We start from the raw sequence: 18,041 nt of genomic DNA, 5'->3' as shown, positions 1-18,041 counted from the left end.
CATTTCATGTTATTACAGTTTGCATTATTATTAGCCCCAATAAAATAATTTTTTATTAGTAGAGCTTGGCAAAATAGCTCAGTTGTGACAACATTAGACTGAAGATCTAAGGGTGTCTTGTTCAATCCTGGGGTTTAGCATGGTTGGGTGTTTGCTTTTGCTACTGAATAGCAATTTAGCATGTGTTCAGGTTTTGATCTTGAAAAGCATTTTATGTTATTTTAGTTTGCAAAATCTTTAGCTCCTAAAAAAAGACATTCTTATCAGTATAGCTTGCCAAAATAGCTCAGTTGTGAGAGCAATAGACTGAAGACCTTAAAATCCCTTGTACGATCGTGGGTTTCCACATGTTTGGGTGTTTGCAGTTTGTTACTGAGTAGCAATTCAGCAAAAAGAAATTTAGCAGCATAAACTTTCATTTTCAGGTTTCGCCCTCTAGGACACGATGTTCTTTCAGTTTGCCTTATCTTAAACACCAAAAAAGACTTTCCAAATGTCAGACGTAGCTGCAATAGCTCATTTGGGAGAGCATTAGACTGAAGATCTATAAGTCCCTAGTTCGATCCCGGGTTTCGGCATGTTTAGTTGCTGTATATTTGTTACAGAATAGCAATTTACCAGCAGAATCTTTTATTTTAAGGTGTTGCTCTTCAAAAACACTTGATGCTCTCTTTTTCCCAACCTAAAACCCCAAATACGACTTCACATCTTTCACAATTAGCCGAAATAGCTCAGTTGAGAGAGCGTTATACTGAAGATCTAAAGGACCCTGGTTCGATCCCGGGTTTCGGCATATTTAGTTGCTGGATTTTTTGTTACAGAATAGGAATTTAGCAGCAGAAACTGCCGTGTTCAGGTTCTGGTCTTCAAGAACATTTCATGTTATTACAGTTTGCATTATTATTAGCCCCAATAAAATAATTTCTTATTAGTAGAGCTTGGCGAAATAGCTCAGTTGTGACAACATTAGACTGAAGATCTAAGGGTGTCTTGTTCAATCCTGGGCTTTAGCATGGTTGGGTGTTTGCTTTTGCTACTGAATAGCAATTTAGCAGCAAAAACTGTTGTGTTCAGGTTTTGATCTTGAAAAGCATTTTATGTTATTTCACTTTGCAAAATCTTTAGCTCCTAAAAAAAGACATTCTTATCAGTATAGCTTGCCAAAATAGCTCAGTTGTGAGAGCAATAGACTGAAGACCTTAAAATCCCTAGTACGATCGTGGGTTTCCACATGTTTGGGTGTTTGCAGTTTGTTACTGAGTAGCAATTCATCAAAAAGAAATTTAGCAGCAGAAACTTTCATTTTCAGGTTTCGCCCTCTAGGACACTTGATGTTCTTTCAGTTTGCCTTATCTTAAACACCAAAAAAGACTTTCCAAAAGTCAGACTTACCCGCAATAGGTCATTTGTGAGAGCTTTAGACTGAAGATCTAGAGGTCCCTGGTTCAATCCCAGTTTTCGGCATGTTTAGTTGCTGTCTTTTTGTTACAGAATAGCAATTTAGCAGCAGAAACTGCTGTGTTCAGGTTCTGGTCTTCAAGAACATTTCATGTTATTACAGTTTGCATTATTATTAGCCCCAATAAAATAATTTCTTATTAGTAGAGCTTGGCGAAATAGCTCAGTTGTGACAACATTAGACTGAAGATCTAAGGGTGTCTTGTTCAATCCTGGGGTTTAGCATGGTTGGGTGTTTGCTTTTGCTACTGAATAGCAATTTAGCAGCAAAAACTGTTGTGTTCAGGTTTTGATTTTGAAAAGCATTTTATGTTATTTCAGTTTGCAAAATCTTTAGCTCCTAAAAAAAGACATTCTTATCAGTATAGCTTGCCAAAATAGCTCAGTTGTGAGAGCAATAGACTGAAGACCTTAAAATCCCTAGTACGATCGTGGGTTTCCACATGTTTGGGTGTTTGCAGTTTGTTACTGAGTAGCAATTCAGCAAAAAGAAATTTAGCAGCAGAAACTTTCATTTTCAGGTTTCGCCCTCTAGGACACTTGATGTTCTTTCAGTTTGCCTTATCTTAAACACCAAAAAAGACTTTCCAAATGTCAGATGTACCCGCAATAGATCTTTTGTGAGAGCATTAGACTGAAGATCTAAAGGTCCCTGGTTCGATCCCAGGTTTCGGCATGTTTAGTTGCTGTATTTTTGTTACAGAATAGCAATTTACCAGCAGAATCTTTCATTATCAGGTGTTGTTCATCAAGAACACTTAATGCTCTTTTTTTCCCAACCTAAAACCCCAAATACGGCTTTACATCTTTCACAATTAGCCGAAATAGCTCAGTTGGGAGAGCGTTAGACTGAAGATCTAAAGGTCCCTGGTTCGATCCCGGGTTTCGGCATATTTAGTTGCTGTTTTTTTTGTTACAGAATAGCAATTTATCAACAGAAACTGCCGTGTTCAGGTTCTGGTTTTCAAGATCATTTCATGTTATTACAGTTTGCATTATTATTAGCCCCAATAAAATAATTTCTTATTAGTAGAGCTTGGCGAAATAGCTCAGTTGTGACAACATTAGACTGAAGATCTAAGGGTGTCTTGTTCAATCCTGGGGTTTAGCATGGTTGGGTTTTTGCTTTTGCTACTGAATAGCAATTTAGCAGCAAAAACTGTTGTGTTCAGTTTTTGATCTTGAAATTTTTTTTATGTTATTTCAGTTTGCAAAATCTTTAGCTCCAAAAAAGACATTCTTATCAGTATAGCTTGCCAAAATAGCTCAGTTATGAGAGCAATAGACTGAAGACCTTAAAATCCCTAGTACGATCGTGGGTTTCCACATGTTTGGGTGTTTGCATTTTGTTACTGAGTAGCAATTCAGCAAAAAGAAATTTAGCAGCAGAAACTTTTATTTTCAGGTTTCGCCCTCTAGGACACTTGATGTTCTTTCAGTTTGCCTTATCTTAAGCACCAAAAAAGACTTTCCAAATGTCAGACGTAGCTGCAATAGCTCATTTGAGAGAGCATTAGACTGAAGATCTATAAGTCCCTAGTTCGATCCCGGGTTTCGGCATGTTTAGTTGCTGTATATTTGTTACAGAATAGCAATTTACCAGCAGAATCTTTTATTTTAAGGTGTTGCTCTTCAAAAACACTTGATGCTCTCTTTTTCCCAACCTAAAACCCCAAATACGACTTCACATCTTTCACAATTGGCCGAAATAGCTCTGTTGAGAGAGCGTTATACTGAAGATCTAAAGGACCCTGGTTCGATCCCGGGTTTCGGCATATTTAGTTGCTGGTTTTTTTGTTACAGAATAGGAATTTAGCAGCAGAAACTGCCGTGTTCAGGTTCTGGTCTTCAAGAACATTTCATGTTATTACAGTTTGCATTATTATTGGCCCCAATAAAATAATTTCTTATTAGTAGAGCTTGGCGAAATAGCTCAGTTGTGACAACATTAGACTGAAGATCTAAGGGTGTCTTGTTCAATCCTGGGCTTTAGCATGGTTGGGTGTTTGCTTTTGCTACTGAATAGCAATTTAGCAGCAAAAACTGTTGTGTTCAGGTTTTGATCTTGAAAAGCATTTTATGTTATTTCACTTTGCAAAATCTTTAGCTCCTAAAAAAAGACATTCTTATCAGTATAGCTTGCCAAAATAGCTCAGTTGTGAGAGCAATAGACTGAAGACCTTAAAATCCCTAGTACGATCGTGGGTTTCCACATGTTTGGGTGTTTGCAGTTTGTTACTGAGTAGCAATTCATCAAAAAGAAATTTAGCAGCAGAAACTTTCATTTTCAGGTTTCGCCCTCTAGGACACTTGATGTTCTTTCAGTTTGCCTTATCTTAAACACCAAAAAAGACTTTCCAAATGTCAGACTTACCCGCAATAGCTCATTTGTGAGAGCATTAGACTGAAGATCTAGAGGTCCCTGGTTCAATCCCAGTTTTCGGCATGTTTAGTTGCTGTCTTTTTGTTACAGAATAGCAATTTACAAGCAGAATCTTTCATTATCAGGTGTTGTTCTTCAAGAACACTTGATGCTCTTTTTTTCCTAACCTAAAACCCCAAATACGACTTCACATCTTTCACAATTAGCCGAAATAGCTCAATTGGGAGAGCGTTAGACTGAAGATCTAAAGGTCCCTGGTTCGATCCCGGGTTTCGGCATATTTAGTTGCTGTTGTTTTTGTTACAGAATAGCAATTTAGCAGCAGAAACTGCCATGTTCAGGTTCTGGTCTTCAAGAACATTTCATGTTATTACAGTTTGCATTATTATTAGCGCCAATAAAATAATTTTTTATTAGTAGAGCTTGGCAAAATAGCTCAGTTGTGACAACATTAGACTGAAGATCTAAGGGTGTCTTGTTCAATCCTGGGGTTTAGCATGGTTGGGTGTTTGCTTTTGCTACTGAATAGCAATTTAGCATGTGTTCAGGTTTTGATCTTGAAAAGCATTTTATGTTATTTCAGTTTGCAAAATCTTTAGCTCCTAAAAAAAGACATTCTTATCAGTATAGCTTGCCAAAATAGCTCAGTTGTGAGAGCAATAGACTGAAGACCTTAAAATCCCTTGTACGATCGTGGGTTTCCACATGTTTGGGTGTTTGCAGTTTGTTACTGAGTAGCAATTCAGCAAAAAGAAATTTAGCAGCATAAACTTTCATTTTCAGGTTTCGCCCTCTAGGACACGATGTTCTTTCAGTTTGCCTTATCTTAAACACCAAAAAAGACTTTCCAAATGTCAGACGTAGCTGCAATAGCTCATTTGGGAGAGCATTAGACTGAAGATCTATAAGTCCCTAGTTCAATCCTGGGTTTCGGCATGTTTAGTTGCTGTATATTTGTTACAGAATAGCAATTTACCAGCAGAATCTTTTATTATAAGGTGTTGCTCTTCAAGAACACTTGATGCTCTCTTTTTCCCAACCTAAAACCCCAAATACGACTTCACATCTTTCACAATTAGCCGAAATAGCTCAGTTGAGAGAGCGTTGTACTGAAGATCTAAAGGACCCTGGTTCGATCCCGGGTTTCGGCATATTTAGTTGCTGTTTTTTTTGTTACAGAATAGCAATTTAGCAGCAGAAACTGCTGTGTTCAGGTTCTGGTCTTCAAGAACATTTCATGTTATTACAGTTTGCATTATTATTAGCCCCAATAAAATAATTTCTTATTAGTAGAGCTTGGCGAAATAGCTCAGTTGTGACAACATTAGACTGAAGATCTAAGGGTGTCTTGTTCAATCCTGGGGTTTAGCATGGTTGGGTGTTTGCTTTTGCTACTGAATAGCAATTTAGCAGCAAAAACTGTTGTGTTCAGGTTTTGATTTTGAAAAGCATTTTATGTTATTTCAGTTTGCAAAATCTTTAGCTCCTAAAAAAAGACATTCTTATCAGTATAGCTTGCCAAAATAGCTCAGTTGTGAGAGCAATAGACTGAAGACCTTAAAATCCCTAGTACGATCGTGGGTTTCCACATGTTTGGGTGTTTGCAGTTTGTTACTGAGTAGCAATTCATCAAAAAGAAATTTAGCAGCAGAAACTTTCATTTTCAGGTTTCGCCCTCTAGGACACTTGATGTTCTTTCAGTTTGCCTTATCTTAAACACCAAAAAAGACTTTCCAAATGTCAGACGTAGCTGCAATAGCTCATTTGGGAGAGCATTAGACTGAAGATCTATAAGTTCCTAGTTCAATCCTGGGTTTCGGCATGTTTAGTTGCTGTATATTTGTTACAGAATAGCAATTTACCAGCAGAATCTTTTATTATAAGGTGTTGCTCTTCAAGAACACTTGATGCTCTTTTTTTCCCCAACCTAAAACCCTAAATATGACTTCACATCTTTCACAATTAGCCGAAATAGCTCAGTTGGGAGAGCGTTAGACTGAAGATCTTAAGGTCCCTGGTTCAATCCTGGGTTTCAGCATATTTTGTTGCTGTTTTTTTTGTTACAGAATAGCAATTTAGCAGCAGAAACTGCCGTGTTCAAGTTCTGGTTTTCAAGAACATTTCATGTTATTACAGTTTGCATTATTATTAGCCCCAATAAAATAATTTCTTATTAGTAGAGCTTGGCGAAATAGCTCAGTTGTGACAACATTAGACTGAAGATCTAAGGGTGTCTTGTTCAATCCTGGGGTTTAGCATGGTTGGGTGTTTGCTTTTGCTACTGAATAGCAATTTAGCAGCAAAAACTGTTGTGTTCAGGTTTTGATCTTGATCTTTGATCTTACCTGCAGAATCTTTCATTATCAGGTGTTGCTCTTCAAGAACATTTGATGCTCTTTTTTTCCCCAACCTAATACCCCAAATAAGACTTCACATCTTTCACAATTAGCCAAAATAGCGCAGTTTGGAGAGCGTTAGATGGAAGATCTAAAGGTCCCTGGTTTGATCCCGGGTTTCGGCATATTTAGTTGCTGTTTTTTTTTGTTACAGAATAGCAATTTAGCAGCAGAAACTGCTGTGTTCAGGTTCTGGTCTTCAAGAACATTTCATGTTATTACAGTTTGCATTATTATTAGCCCCAATAAAATAATTTCTTATTAGTAGAGCTTGGCGAATTAGCTCAGTTGTGAGAACATTAGACTGAAGATCTAAGGGTGTCTTGTTCAATCCTGGGGTTTAGCATGGTTGGGTGTTTGCTTTTGCTACTGAATAGCAATTTAGCAGCAAAAACTGTTGTGTTCAGTTTTTGATCTTGAAAAATATTTTATGTTTTTTCAGTTTGCAAAATCTTTAGCTCCAATAAAAAACATTCTTATCAGTATAGCTTGCCAAAATAGCTCAGTTGTGAGAGCAATAGACTGAAGACCTTAAAATCCCTAGTACGATCGTGGGTTTCCACATGTTTGGGTGTTTGCATTTTGTTACTGAGTAGCAATTCAGCAAAAAGAAATTTAGCAGCAGAAACTTTTATTTTCAGGTTTCGCCCTCTAGGACACTTGATGTTCTTTCAATTTGCCTTATCTTAAACACCAAAAAAGACTTTCCAAATGTCAGACTTACCCGCAATAGCTCATTTGGGAGAGCATTAGACTGAAGATCTAAAGGTCCCTGGTTCAATCCCAGGTTTCGGCATGTTTAGCTGCTGTATTTTTGTTACAGAATAGCAATTTACCAACCGAATCTTTCATTATCAGGTGTTGTTCTTCAAGAACACTTGATGCTCTTTTTTTCCTAACCTAAAACCCAAAATACTACTTCACATCTTTCACAATTAGCCGAAATAGCTCAGTTGGGAGAGCGTTAGACTGAAGATCTAAAGGTCCCTGGTTCAATCCCGGGTTTCAGCATATTTAGTTGCTGTTTTTTTTGTTACAGAATAGCAATTTAGCAGCAGAAACTGCCGTGTTCAGGTTCTGGTTTTTAAGAACATTTCATGTTATTACAGTTTGCATTATTATTAGCCCCAATAAAATAATGTCTTATTAGTAGAGCTTGGCGAAATAGCTCAGTTGTGACATCATTAGACTGAAGATCTAAGGGTGTCTTGTTCAATCCTGGGGTTTAGCATGGTTGGGTGTTTGCTTTTGCTACTGAATAGCAATTTAGCAGCAAAAACTGTTGTGTTCAGGTTTTGATGTTGAAAAGCATTTTATGTTATTTCAGTTTGCAAAATCTTTAGCTCCTAAAAAAAGACATTCTTATCAGTATAGCTTGCCAAAATAGCTCAGTTGTGAGAGCAATAGACTGAAGACCTTAAAATCCCTAGTACGATCGTGGGATTCCACATGTTTGGGTGTTTGCAGTTTGTTACTGAGTAGCAATTCAGCAAAAAGAAATTTAGCAGCATAAACTTTCATTTTCAGGTTTCGCCCTCTAGGACACTTGATGTTCTTTCAGTTTGCCTTATAGGACACTTGATGTTCTTTCAGTTTGCCTTATCTTAAACACCAAAAAAGACTTTCTAAATGTCAGACTTACCCGCAATAGCTCTTTTGTGAGAGCATTAGACTGAAGATCTAAAGGTCCCTGGTTTGATCCCAGGTTTCGGCATGTTTAGTTGCTGTATTTTTGTTACAGAATAGCAATTTACCAGCAGAATCTTTCATTATCAGGTGTTGTTCATCAAGAACACTTAATGCACTTTTTTTCCCAACCTAAAACCCCAAATACGGCTTAACATCTTTCACAATTAGCCGAAATAGCTCAGTTGGGAGAGCGTTAGACTGAAGATCTAAAGGTCCTTGGTTCGATCCCGGGTTTTGGCATATTTAGTTGCTGTTTTTTTGTTACAGAATAGCAATTTAGCAGCAGAAACTGACGTGTTCAGGTTCTGGTCTTCAAGATCATTTCATGTTATCACAGTTTGCATTATTATTAGCCCCAATAAAAGAATTTCTTATTAGTAGAGCTTGGCGAAATATCTCAGTTGTGAGAACATTAAACTGAAGATCTAAGGGTGTCTTGTTCAATCCTGGGGTTTAGCATGGTTGGGTGTTTGCTTTTGCTACTGAATAGCAATTTAGCAGCAAAAACTGTTGTGTTCAGTTTTTGATCTTGAAAAACATTTTATGTTATTTCAGTTTGCAAAATCTTTAGCTCAAAAAAAATACATTCTTATCAGTATAGCTTGCCAAAATAGCTCAGTTGTGAGAGCAATAGTCTGAATACCTTAAATTCCCTAGTACGATCGTGGGTTTCCACATGTTTGGGTGTTGCAGTTTGTTACTGAGTAGCAATTCAGCAAAAAGAAATTTAGCAGCATAAACTTTCATTTTCAGGTTTCGCCCTCTAGGACACTTGATGTTTTTTCAGTTTGCCTTATCTTAAACACCAAAAAAGACTTTCCAAATGTCAGACGTAGCTGCAATAGCTCATTTGGGAGAGCATTAGACTGAAGATCTATAAGTCCCTAGTTCAATCCTGGGTTTCGGCATGTTTAGTTGCTGTATATTTGTTACAGAATAGCAATTTACCAGCAGAATCTTTTATTATAAGGTGTTGCTCTTCAAGAACACTTGATGCTCTTTTTTTCCCCAACCTAAAACCCTAAATATGACTTCACATCTTTCACATTTAGCCGAAATAGCTCAGTTGGGAGAGCGTTAGACTGAAGATCTTAAGGTCCCTGGTTCAATCCTGGGTTTCAGCATATTTTGTTGCTGTTTTTTTTGTTACAGAATAGCAATTTAGCAGCAGAAACTGCCGTGTTCAGGTTCTGGTTTTCAAGAACATTTCATGTTATTACAGTTTGCATTATTATTAGCCCCAATAAAATAATTTCTTATTAGTAGAGCTTGGCGAAATAGCTCAGTTGTGACAACATTAGACTGAAGATCTAAGGGTGTCTTGTTCAATCCTGGGGTTTAGCATGGTTGGGTGTTTGCTTTTGCTACTGAATAGCAATTTAGCAGCAAAAACTGTTGTGTTCAGGTTTTGATCTAGATCTTTGATTTTACCTGCAGAATCTTTCATTATCAGGTGTTGCTCTTCAAGAACATTTGATGCTCTTTTTTTCCCCAACCTAATACCCCAAATAAGACTTCACATCTTTCACAATTAGCCAAAATAGCGCAGTTTGGAGAGCGTTAGATGGAAGATCTAAAGGTCCCTGGTTTGATCCCGGGTTTCGGCATATTTAGTTGCTGTTTTTTTTTGTTACAGAATAGCAATTTAGCAGCAGAAACTGCTGTGTTCAGGTTCTGGTCTTCAAGAACATTTCATGTTATTACAGTTTGCATTATTATTAGCCCCAATAAAATAATTTCTTATTAGTAGAGCTTGGCGAATTAGCTCAGTTGTGAGAACATTAGACTGAAGATCTAAGGGTGTCTTGTTCAATCCTGGGGTTTAGCATGGTTGGGTGTTTGCTTTTGCTACTGAATAGCAATTTAGCAGCAAAAACTGTTGTGTTCAGTTTTTGATCTTGAAAAATATTTTATGTTTTTTCAGTTTGCAAAATCTTTAGCTCCAATAAAAAACATTCTTATCAGTATAGCTTGCCAAAATAGCTCAGTTGTGAGAGCAATAGACTGAAGACCTTAAAATCCCTAGTACGATCGTGGGTTTCCACATGTTTGGGTGTTTGCATTTTGTTACTGAGTAGCAATTCAGCAAAAAGAAATTTAGCAGCAGAAACTTTTATTTTCAGGTTTCGCCCTCTAGGACACTTGATGTTCTTTCAATTTGCCTTATCTTAAACACCAAAAAAGACTTTCCAAATGTCAGACGTAGCCGCAATAGCTCATTTGGGAGAGCATTAGACTGAAGATCTAAATGTCCCTGGTTCAATCCCAGGTTTCGGCATGTTTAGCTGCTGTATTTTTGTTACAGAATAGCAATTTACCAGCCGAATCTTTCATTATCAGGTGTTGTTCTTCAAGAACACTTGATGCTCTTTTTTTCCTAACCTAAAACCCAAAATACTACTTCACATCTTTCACAATTAGCCGAAATAGCTCAGTTGGGAGAGCGTTAGACTGAAGATCTAAAGGTCCCGGGTTTCAGCATATTTAGTTGCTGTTTTTTTTGTTACAGAATAGCAATTTAGCAGCAGAAACTGCCGTGTTCAGGTTCTGGTTTTCAAGAACATTTCATGTTATTACAGTTTGCATTATTATTAGCCCCAATAAAATAATGTCTTATTAGTAGAGCTTGGCGAAATAGCTCAGTTGTGACATCATTAGACTGAAGATCTAAGGGTGTCTTGTTCAATCCTGGGGTTTAGCATGGTTGGGTGTTTGCTTTTGCTACTGAATAGCAATTTAGCAGCAAAAACTGTTGTGTTCAGGTTTTGATGTTGAAAAGCATTTTATGTTATTTCAGTTTGCAAAATCTTTAGCTCCTAAAAAAAGACATTCTTATCAGTATAGCTTGCCAAAATAGCTCAGTTGTGAGAGCAATAGACTGAAGACCTTAAAATCCCTAGTACGATCGTGGGATTCCACATGTTTGGGTGTTTGCAGTTTGTTACTGAGTAGCAATTCAGCAAAAAGAAATTTAGCAGCAGAAACTTTTATTTTCAGGTCTCGCCCTCTAGGACACTTGATGTTCTTTCAGTTTGCCTTATCTTAAACACCAAAAAAGACTTTCTAAATGTCAGACTTACCCGCAATAGCTCTTTTGTGAGAGCATTAGACTGAAGATCTAAAGGTCCCTGGTTTGATCCCAGGTTTCGGCATGTTTAGTTGCTGTATTTTTGTTACAGAATAGCAATTTACCAGCAGAATCTTTCATTATCAGGTGTTGTTCATCAAGAACACTTAATGCACTTTTTTTCCCAACCTAAAACCCCAAATACGGCTTAACATCTTTCACAATTAGCCGAAATAGCTCAGTTGGGAGAGCGTTAGACTGAAGATCTAAAGGTCCTTGGTTCGATTCCGGGTTTTGGCATATTTAGTTGCTGTTTTTTTGTTACAGAATAGCAATTTAGCAGCAGAAACTGACGTGTTCAGGTTCTGGTCTTCAAGATCATTTCATGTTATCACAGTTTGCATTATTATTAGCCCCAATAAAAGAATTTCTTATTAGTAGAGCTTGGCGAAATATCTCAGTTGTGAGAACATTAGACTGAAGATCTAAGGGTGTCTTGTTCAATCCTGGGGTTTAGCATGGTTGGGTGTTTGCTTTTGCTACTGAATAGCAATTTAGCAGCAAAAACTGTTGTGTTCAGTTTTTGATCTTGAAAAACATTTTATGTTATTTCAGTTTGCAAAATCTTTAGCTCCAAAAAAATACATTCTTATCAGTATAGCTTGCCAAAATAGCTCAGTTGTGAGAGCAATAGACTGAAGACCTTAAATTCCCTAGTACGATCGTGGGTTTCCACATGTTTGGGTGTTGCAGTTTGTTACTGAGTAGCAATTCAGCAAAAAGAAATTTAGCAGCATAAACTTTCATTTTCAGGTTTCGCCCTCTAGGACACTTGATGTTTTTTCAGTTTGCCTTATCTTAAACACCAAAAAAGACTTTTTAAATGTCAGACTTACCCGCAATAGCTCTTTTGTGAGAGCATTAGACTGAAGATCTAAAGGTCCCTGGTTCGATCCCAGGTTTCGGCATGTTTAGTTGCTGTATTTTTGTTACAGAATAGCAATTTACCAGCAGAATCTTTCATTATCAGGTGTTGTTCATCAAGAACACTTAATGCTCTTTTTTTCCCCAACCTAAAACCCTAAATATGACTTCACTTCTTTCATAATTAGCTGAAATAGCTCAGTTGGGAGAGCGTTAGACTGAAGATCTTAAGGTCCCTGGTTCAATCCCGGGTTTCAGCATATTTTGTTGCTGTTTTTTTTGTTACAGAATAGCAATTTAGCAGCATAAACTGCCGTGTTCAGGTTCTGGTTTTCAAGAACATTTCATGTTATTACAGTTTGCATTATTATTAGCCCCAATAAAATAATTTCTTATTAGTAGAGCTTGGTGAAATAGCTTAGTTGTGACAACATTAGACTGAAGATCTAAGGGTGTCTTGTTCAATCCTGGGGTTTAGCATGGTTGGGTGTTTGCTTTTGCTACTGAATAGCAATTTAGCAGCAAAAACTGTTGTGTTCAGGTTTTGATGTTGAAAAGCATTTTATGTTATTTCAGTTTGCAAAATCTTTAGCTCCTAAAAAAAGACATTCTTATCAGTATAGCTTGCCAAAATAGCTCAGTTGTGAGAGCAATAGACTGAAGACCTTAAATTCCCTAGTACGATCGTGGGTTTCCACATGTTTGGGTGTTGCAGTTTGTTACTGAGTAGCAATTCAGCAAAAAGAAATTTAGCAGCATAAACTTTCATTTTCAGGTTTCGCCCTCTAGGACACTTGATGTTTTTTCAGTTTGCCTTATCTTAAACACCAAAAAAGACTTTTTAAATGTCAGACTTACCCGCAATAGCTCTTTTGTGAGAGCATTAGACTGAAGATCTAAAGGTCCCTGGTTCGATCCCAGGTTTCGGCATGTTTAGTTGCTGTATTTTTGTTACAGAATAGCAATTTACCAGCAGAATCTTTCATTATCAGGTGTTGTTCATCAAGAACACTTAATGCTCTTTTTTTCCCCAACCTAAAACCCTAAATATGACTTCACATCTTTCATAATTAGCTGAAATAGCTCAGTTGGGAGAGCGTTAGACTGAAGATCTTAAGATCCCGGGTTTCAGCATATTTTGTTGCTGTTTTTTTTGTTACAGAATAGCAATTTAGCAGCATAAACTGCCGTGTTCAGGTTCTGGTTTTCAAGAACATTTCATGTTATTACAGTTTGCATTATTATTAGCCCCAATAAAATAATTTCTTATTAGTAGAGCTTGGTGAAATAGCTTAGTTGTGACAACATTAGACTGAAGATCTAAAGGTGTTTTGTTCAATCCTGGGGTTTAGCATGGTTGGGTGTTTGCTTTTGCTACTGAATAGCAATTTAGCAGCAAAAACTGTTGTGTTCAGGTTTTGATGTTGAAAAGCATTTTATGTTATTTCAGTTTGCAAAATCTTTAGCTCCTAAAAAAAGACATTCTTATCAGTATAGCTTGCCAAAATAGCTCAGTTGTGAGAGCAATAGACTGAAGACCTTAAAATCCCTAGTACGATCGTGGGATTCCACATGTTTGGGTGTTTGCAGTTTGTTACAGAGTAGCAATTCAGCAAAAAGAAATTTAGCAACAGAAACTTTCATTTTCAGGTTTCGCCCTCTAGGACACTTGATGTTCTTTCAGTTTGTCTTATCTTTAACACCAAAAAAGACTTTACAAATGTCAGACTTACACGCAATATCTCTTTTGTGAGAGCATTAAACTGATGATCTAAAGGTCCCTGGTTCGATCACAGGTTTCGGCATTTTTAGTTGCTGTATTTTTGTTACGGAATAGCAATTAACCAGCAGAATCTTTCATTATCAGGTGTTGTTCATCAAGAACACTTAATGCTCTTTTTTTCCCCAACCTAAATCCCCAAATACGGCTTTACATCTTTCACAATTAGCCGAAAATAGCTCAGTTGGGAGAGCGTTAGACTGAAGATCTAAAGATCCCGGGTTTCGGCATATTTAGTTGCTGTTTTTTTGTTACAGAATTGCAATTTAGCACCAGAAACTGCCGTGTTCAGGTTCTGGTCTTCAAGATCATTTCATGTTATTACAGTTTGCATTATTATTAGCCCCATTAAAATAATTTCTTATTAGTAAAGCTTGGCAAAATAGCTCAGTTGTGAGAACATTAGACTGAAGATCTAGGGGTGTCTTGTTCAATCCTGGGGTTTAGCATGTTTGGGTGTTTGCTTTTGCTACTGAATAGCAATTTAGCAGCAAAAACTGTTGTGTTCAGTTTTTGATCTTGAAAAACATTTTATGTTATTTCAGTTTGCAAAATCTTTAGCTCCAAAAAAAGACATTCTTATCAGTATAGCTTGCCAAAATAGCTCAGTTGTGAGAGCAATAGACTGAAGACCTTAAAATCCCTAGTACGATCGTGGGTTTCCACATGTTTGGGTGTTTGCATTTTGTTACTGAGTAGCAATTCAGCAAAAAGAAATTTAGTAGCAGAAACTTTTATTTTCAGGTTTCGCCCTCTAGGACACTTGATGTTCTTTCAGTTTGCCTTATCTTAAACACCAAAAAAGACTTTCCAAATGTCAGACTTAGCTGCAATAGCTCATTTGGGAGAGCATTAGACTGAAGATCTATAAGTCCCTGGTTCTATCCTGGGTTTCGGCATGTTTAGTTGCTGTATTTTTGTTACAGAATAGCAATTTACCAGCAGAATCTTTCATTATAAGGTGTTGCTCTTCAAGAACACTTGATGCTCTTTTTTTCCCAACCTAAAACCCCAAATACGACTTTGCATCTTTCACAATTATCCGAAATAGCTCAGTTGGGAGAGTGTTAGACTGAAGATCTAAAGATCCCTGGTTCGATCCCGGGTTTCGGCATATTTAGTTGCTGTTTTTTTGTTACAGAATAGCAATTTAGCAGCAGAAACTGCCGTGTTCAGGTTCTGGTCTTCAAGATCTTTTCATGTTATTACAGTTTGCATTATTATTAGCCCCAATAAAAGAATTTCTTATTAGTAGAGCTTGGCGAAATATCTCAGTTGTGAGAACATTAGACTGAAGATCTAAGGGTGTCTTGTTCAATCCTGGGGTTTAGCATGGTTGGGTCTTTGCTTTTGCTACTGAATAGCAATTTAGCAGCAAAAACTGTTGTGTTCAGTTTTTGATCTTGAAAAACATTTTATGTTATTTCAGTTTGCAAAATCTTTAGCTCCAAAAAAATACATTCTTATCAGTATAGCTTGCCAAAATAGCTCAGTTGTGAGAGCAATAGACTGAAGACCTTAAATTCCCTAGTACGATCGTGGGTTTCCACATGTTTGGGTGTTGCAGTTTGTTACTGAGTAGCAATTCAGCAAAAAGAAATTTAGCAGCATAAACTTTCATTTTCAGGTTTCGCCCTCTAGGACACTTGATGTTCTTTCAGTTTGCCTTATCTTAAACACCAAAAAAGACTTTCTAAATGTCAGACTTCCCCGCAATAGCTCTTTTGTGAGAGCATTAGACTGAAGATCTAAAGGTCCCTGGTTCGATCCCAGGTTTCGGCATGTTTAGTTGCTGTATTTTTGTTACAGAATAGCAATTTACCAGCAGAATCTTTCATTATCAGGTGTTGTTCATCAAGAACACTTGATGCTCTTTTTTTCCCAACCTAAAACCCCAAATACGGCTTGTATCTTTCACAATTAGCCGAAATAGCTCAGTTGGGAGAGCGTTAGACTGAAGATCTAAAGGTCCCTGGTTCAATCCTGGGTTTTGGCATATTTAGTTGCCTTTTTTTTTGTTACAGAATAGCAATTTAGCAGCAGAAACTGCCGTGTTCAGGTTCTGGTTTTCAAGAACATTTCATGTTATTACAGTTTGCATTATTATTAGCCCCAATAAAATAATTTCTTATTAGTAGAGCTTAGCGAAATAGCTCAGTTGTGACAACATTAGACTGAAGATCTAAGGGTGTCTTGTTCAATCCTGGGGTTTAGCATGGTTGGGTGTTTGCTTTTGCTACTGAATAGCAATTTAGCAGCAAAAACTGTTGTGTTCAGGTTTTGATCTTGAAAAGCATTTTATGTTATTTCAGTTTGCAAAATCTTTAGCTCCTAAAAAAAGACATTCTTATCAGTATATCTTGCCAAAATAGCTCAGTTGTGAGAGCAATAGACTGAAGACCTTAAAATCCCTAGTACGATCGTGGGTTTCCACATGTTTGGGTGTTTGCAGTTTGTTTCTGAGTAGCAATTCATCAAAAAGAAATTTAGCAGCAGAAACTTTCATTTTCAGGTTTCGCCCTCTAGGACACTTGATGTTCTTTCAGTTTGCCTTATCTTAAACACTAAAAAATACTTTCCAAATGTCAGACTTACCCGCAATAGCTCTTTTAAGAGAGCATTAGAGTGAAGATCTAAAGGTCCGGGTTCAATCACAGGTTTCGGCATGTTTAGTTGATGTTTTTTTTGTTACAGAATAGCAATTTACCAGCAGAATCTTTCATTATAAGGTGTTGTTCTTCAAGAACACTTGATGCTCTTTTTTTCCCAACCTAAAACCCCAAATACGGCTTAGCATCTTTCACAATTAGCTGAAATAGCTCAGTTGGGAGAGCGTTAGACTGAAGATCTATAGGTCCCTGGTTCGATCCCGGGTTTCGGCATATTTAGTTGCTGTTTTTTTTGTTACAGAATAGCAATTTAGCAACAGAAACTGCCGTGTTCAGGTTCTGGTTTTCAAGAACATTTCATGTTATTACAGTTTGCATTATTATTAGCCCCAATAAAATAATTTTTTATTAGTAGAGCTTAGCGAAATAGCTCAGTTGTGACAACATTAGACTGAAGATCTAAGGGTGTCTTGTTCAATCCTGGGGTTTAGCATGGTTGGGTGTTTGCTTTTGCTACTGAATAGCAATTTAGCAGCAAAAACTGTTGTGTTCAGGTTTTGATCTTGAAAAGCATTTTATGTTATTTCAGTTTGCAAAATCTTTAGCTCCTAAAAAAAGACATTCTTATCAGTATAGCTTGCCAAAATAGTTTAGTTGTGAGAGCAATAGACTGAAGACCTTAAAATCCCTAGTACGATCGTGGGTTTCCACATGTTTGGGTGTTTGCAGTTTGTTACTGAGTAGCAATTCAGCAAAAAGAAATTTAGCAGCAGAAACTTTCATTTTCAGGTTTCGCCCTCTAGGACACTTGATGTTCTTTCAGTTTGTCTTATCTTAAACACCAAAAAAGACTTTCCAAATGTCAGACTTACACGCAATAGCTCTTTTGTGAGAGCATTAAATTGAAGATCTAAAGGTCCCGGGTACGATCCCAGGTTTCGGAATGTAAAGTTGCTGTCTTTTTGTTACAGAATAGCAGTTTACAAGCAGAATCTTTCATTATCAGGTGTTGTTCATCAAGAACACTTGATGCTCTTTTTTTCCTAACCTAAAACCCCAAATACGACTTGACATCTTTCACAATTAGCCGAAATAGCTCCGTTGGTAGAGCGTCAGACTGAAGATCTAAAGGTCCCTGGTTCGATCCCGGGTTTCGGCATATTTAGTTGCTGTTGTTTTTGTTACAGAATAGCAATTTAGCAGCAGAAACTGCCATGTTCAGGTTCTGGTCTTCAAGAACATTTCATGTTATTACAGTTTGCATTATTATTAGCCCCAATAAAATAATTTCTTATTAGTAGAGCTTGGCGAAATAGCTCAGTTGTGACAACATTAGACTGAAGATCTAAGGGTGTCTTGTTCAATCCTGGGGTTTAGCATGGTTGGGTGTTTGCTTTTGCTACTGAATAGCAATTTAGCAGCAAAAACTGTTGTGTTCAGGTTTTGATCTTGAAAAGCATTTTATGTTATTTCAGTTTGCAAAATCTTAAGCTCCTAAAAAAAGACATTCTAATCAGTATAGCTTGCCAAAATAGCTCAGTTGTGAGAGCAATAGACTGAAGACCTTAAAATCCCTAGTACAATCGTGGGTTTCCACATGTTTGGGTGTTTGCAGTTTGTTACTGAGTAGCAATTCAGCAAAAAGAAATTTAGCAGCATAAACTTTCATTTTCAGGTTTCGCCCTCTAGGACACTTGATGTTCTTTCAGTTTGCCTTATCTTAAACACCAAAAAA

The 18,041-nt window shown here is 37.1% G+C and overlaps 17 non-coding genes across 17 annotated transcripts; all 17 read left to right on the top strand.

Moving 5' to 3' along the window:
* Positions 1-720: 720 nt before the first annotated feature.
* Positions 721-793, top strand: TRNAF-GAA (transfer RNA phenylalanine (anticodon GAA)). Its single transcript has one exon. It is a non-coding gene; the product is annotated as a tRNA-Phe (tRNA).
* Positions 794-2,276: 1,483 nt separating this feature from the next.
* TRNAF-GAA (transfer RNA phenylalanine (anticodon GAA)) lies at positions 2,277-2,349 on the top strand. The gene has a single exon. It is a non-coding gene; the product is annotated as a tRNA-Phe (tRNA).
* An 811-nt stretch (positions 2,350-3,160) lies between these two features.
* Positions 3,161-3,233, top strand: TRNAF-GAA (transfer RNA phenylalanine (anticodon GAA)). The gene has a single exon. It is a non-coding gene; the product is annotated as a tRNA-Phe (tRNA).
* Positions 3,234-4,046: 813 nt separating this feature from the next.
* TRNAF-GAA (transfer RNA phenylalanine (anticodon GAA)) lies at positions 4,047-4,119 on the top strand. Its single transcript has one exon. It is a non-coding gene; the product is annotated as a tRNA-Phe (tRNA).
* An 800-nt stretch (positions 4,120-4,919) lies between these two features.
* On the top strand, positions 4,920-4,992 carry TRNAF-GAA (transfer RNA phenylalanine (anticodon GAA)). The gene has a single exon. It is a non-coding gene; the product is annotated as a tRNA-Phe (tRNA).
* An 814-nt stretch (positions 4,993-5,806) lies between these two features.
* TRNAF-GAA (transfer RNA phenylalanine (anticodon GAA)) lies at positions 5,807-5,879 on the top strand. The gene has a single exon. It is a non-coding gene; the product is annotated as a tRNA-Phe (tRNA).
* A 1,084-nt stretch (positions 5,880-6,963) lies between these two features.
* On the top strand, positions 6,964-7,033 carry TRNAF-GAA (transfer RNA phenylalanine (anticodon GAA)). Its single transcript has one exon. It is a non-coding gene; the product is annotated as a tRNA-Phe (tRNA).
* A 142-nt stretch (positions 7,034-7,175) lies between these two features.
* Positions 7,176-7,248, top strand: TRNAF-GAA (transfer RNA phenylalanine (anticodon GAA)). Its single transcript has one exon. It is a non-coding gene; the product is annotated as a tRNA-Phe (tRNA).
* An 845-nt stretch (positions 7,249-8,093) lies between these two features.
* On the top strand, positions 8,094-8,166 carry TRNAF-GAA (transfer RNA phenylalanine (anticodon GAA)). The gene has a single exon. It is a non-coding gene; the product is annotated as a tRNA-Phe (tRNA).
* Positions 8,167-8,977: 811 nt separating this feature from the next.
* Positions 8,978-9,050, top strand: TRNAF-GAA (transfer RNA phenylalanine (anticodon GAA)). The gene has a single exon. It is a non-coding gene; the product is annotated as a tRNA-Phe (tRNA).
* A 1,081-nt stretch (positions 9,051-10,131) lies between these two features.
* Positions 10,132-10,204, top strand: TRNAF-GAA (transfer RNA phenylalanine (anticodon GAA)). Its single transcript has one exon. It is a non-coding gene; the product is annotated as a tRNA-Phe (tRNA).
* Positions 10,205-11,220: 1,016 nt separating this feature from the next.
* On the top strand, positions 11,221-11,293 carry TRNAF-GAA (transfer RNA phenylalanine (anticodon GAA)). Its single transcript has one exon. It is a non-coding gene; the product is annotated as a tRNA-Phe (tRNA).
* An 811-nt stretch (positions 11,294-12,104) lies between these two features.
* TRNAF-GAA (transfer RNA phenylalanine (anticodon GAA)) lies at positions 12,105-12,177 on the top strand. The gene has a single exon. It is a non-coding gene; the product is annotated as a tRNA-Phe (tRNA).
* Positions 12,178-14,738: 2,561 nt separating this feature from the next.
* On the top strand, positions 14,739-14,811 carry TRNAF-GAA (transfer RNA phenylalanine (anticodon GAA)). The gene has a single exon. It is a non-coding gene; the product is annotated as a tRNA-Phe (tRNA).
* An 809-nt stretch (positions 14,812-15,620) lies between these two features.
* On the top strand, positions 15,621-15,693 carry TRNAF-GAA (transfer RNA phenylalanine (anticodon GAA)). The gene has a single exon. It is a non-coding gene; the product is annotated as a tRNA-Phe (tRNA).
* Positions 15,694-16,506: 813 nt separating this feature from the next.
* On the top strand, positions 16,507-16,579 carry TRNAF-GAA (transfer RNA phenylalanine (anticodon GAA)). Its single transcript has one exon. It is a non-coding gene; the product is annotated as a tRNA-Phe (tRNA).
* An 813-nt stretch (positions 16,580-17,392) lies between these two features.
* On the top strand, positions 17,393-17,465 carry TRNAF-GAA (transfer RNA phenylalanine (anticodon GAA)). The gene has a single exon. It is a non-coding gene; the product is annotated as a tRNA-Phe (tRNA).
* Positions 17,466-18,041: the final 576 nt, after the last annotated feature.

This window comes from Pseudophryne corroboree, chromosome 4 (genome assembly GCF_028390025.1).
Source record: "Pseudophryne corroboree isolate aPseCor3 chromosome 4, aPseCor3.hap2, whole genome shotgun sequence".
Lineage (NCBI taxonomy): Eukaryota > Metazoa > Chordata > Amphibia > Anura > Myobatrachidae > Pseudophryne > Pseudophryne corroboree.
The sequence above is the reverse complement of the archived record's forward strand: the minus strand, read 5'-3'. Positions and strand labels throughout refer to the sequence as shown.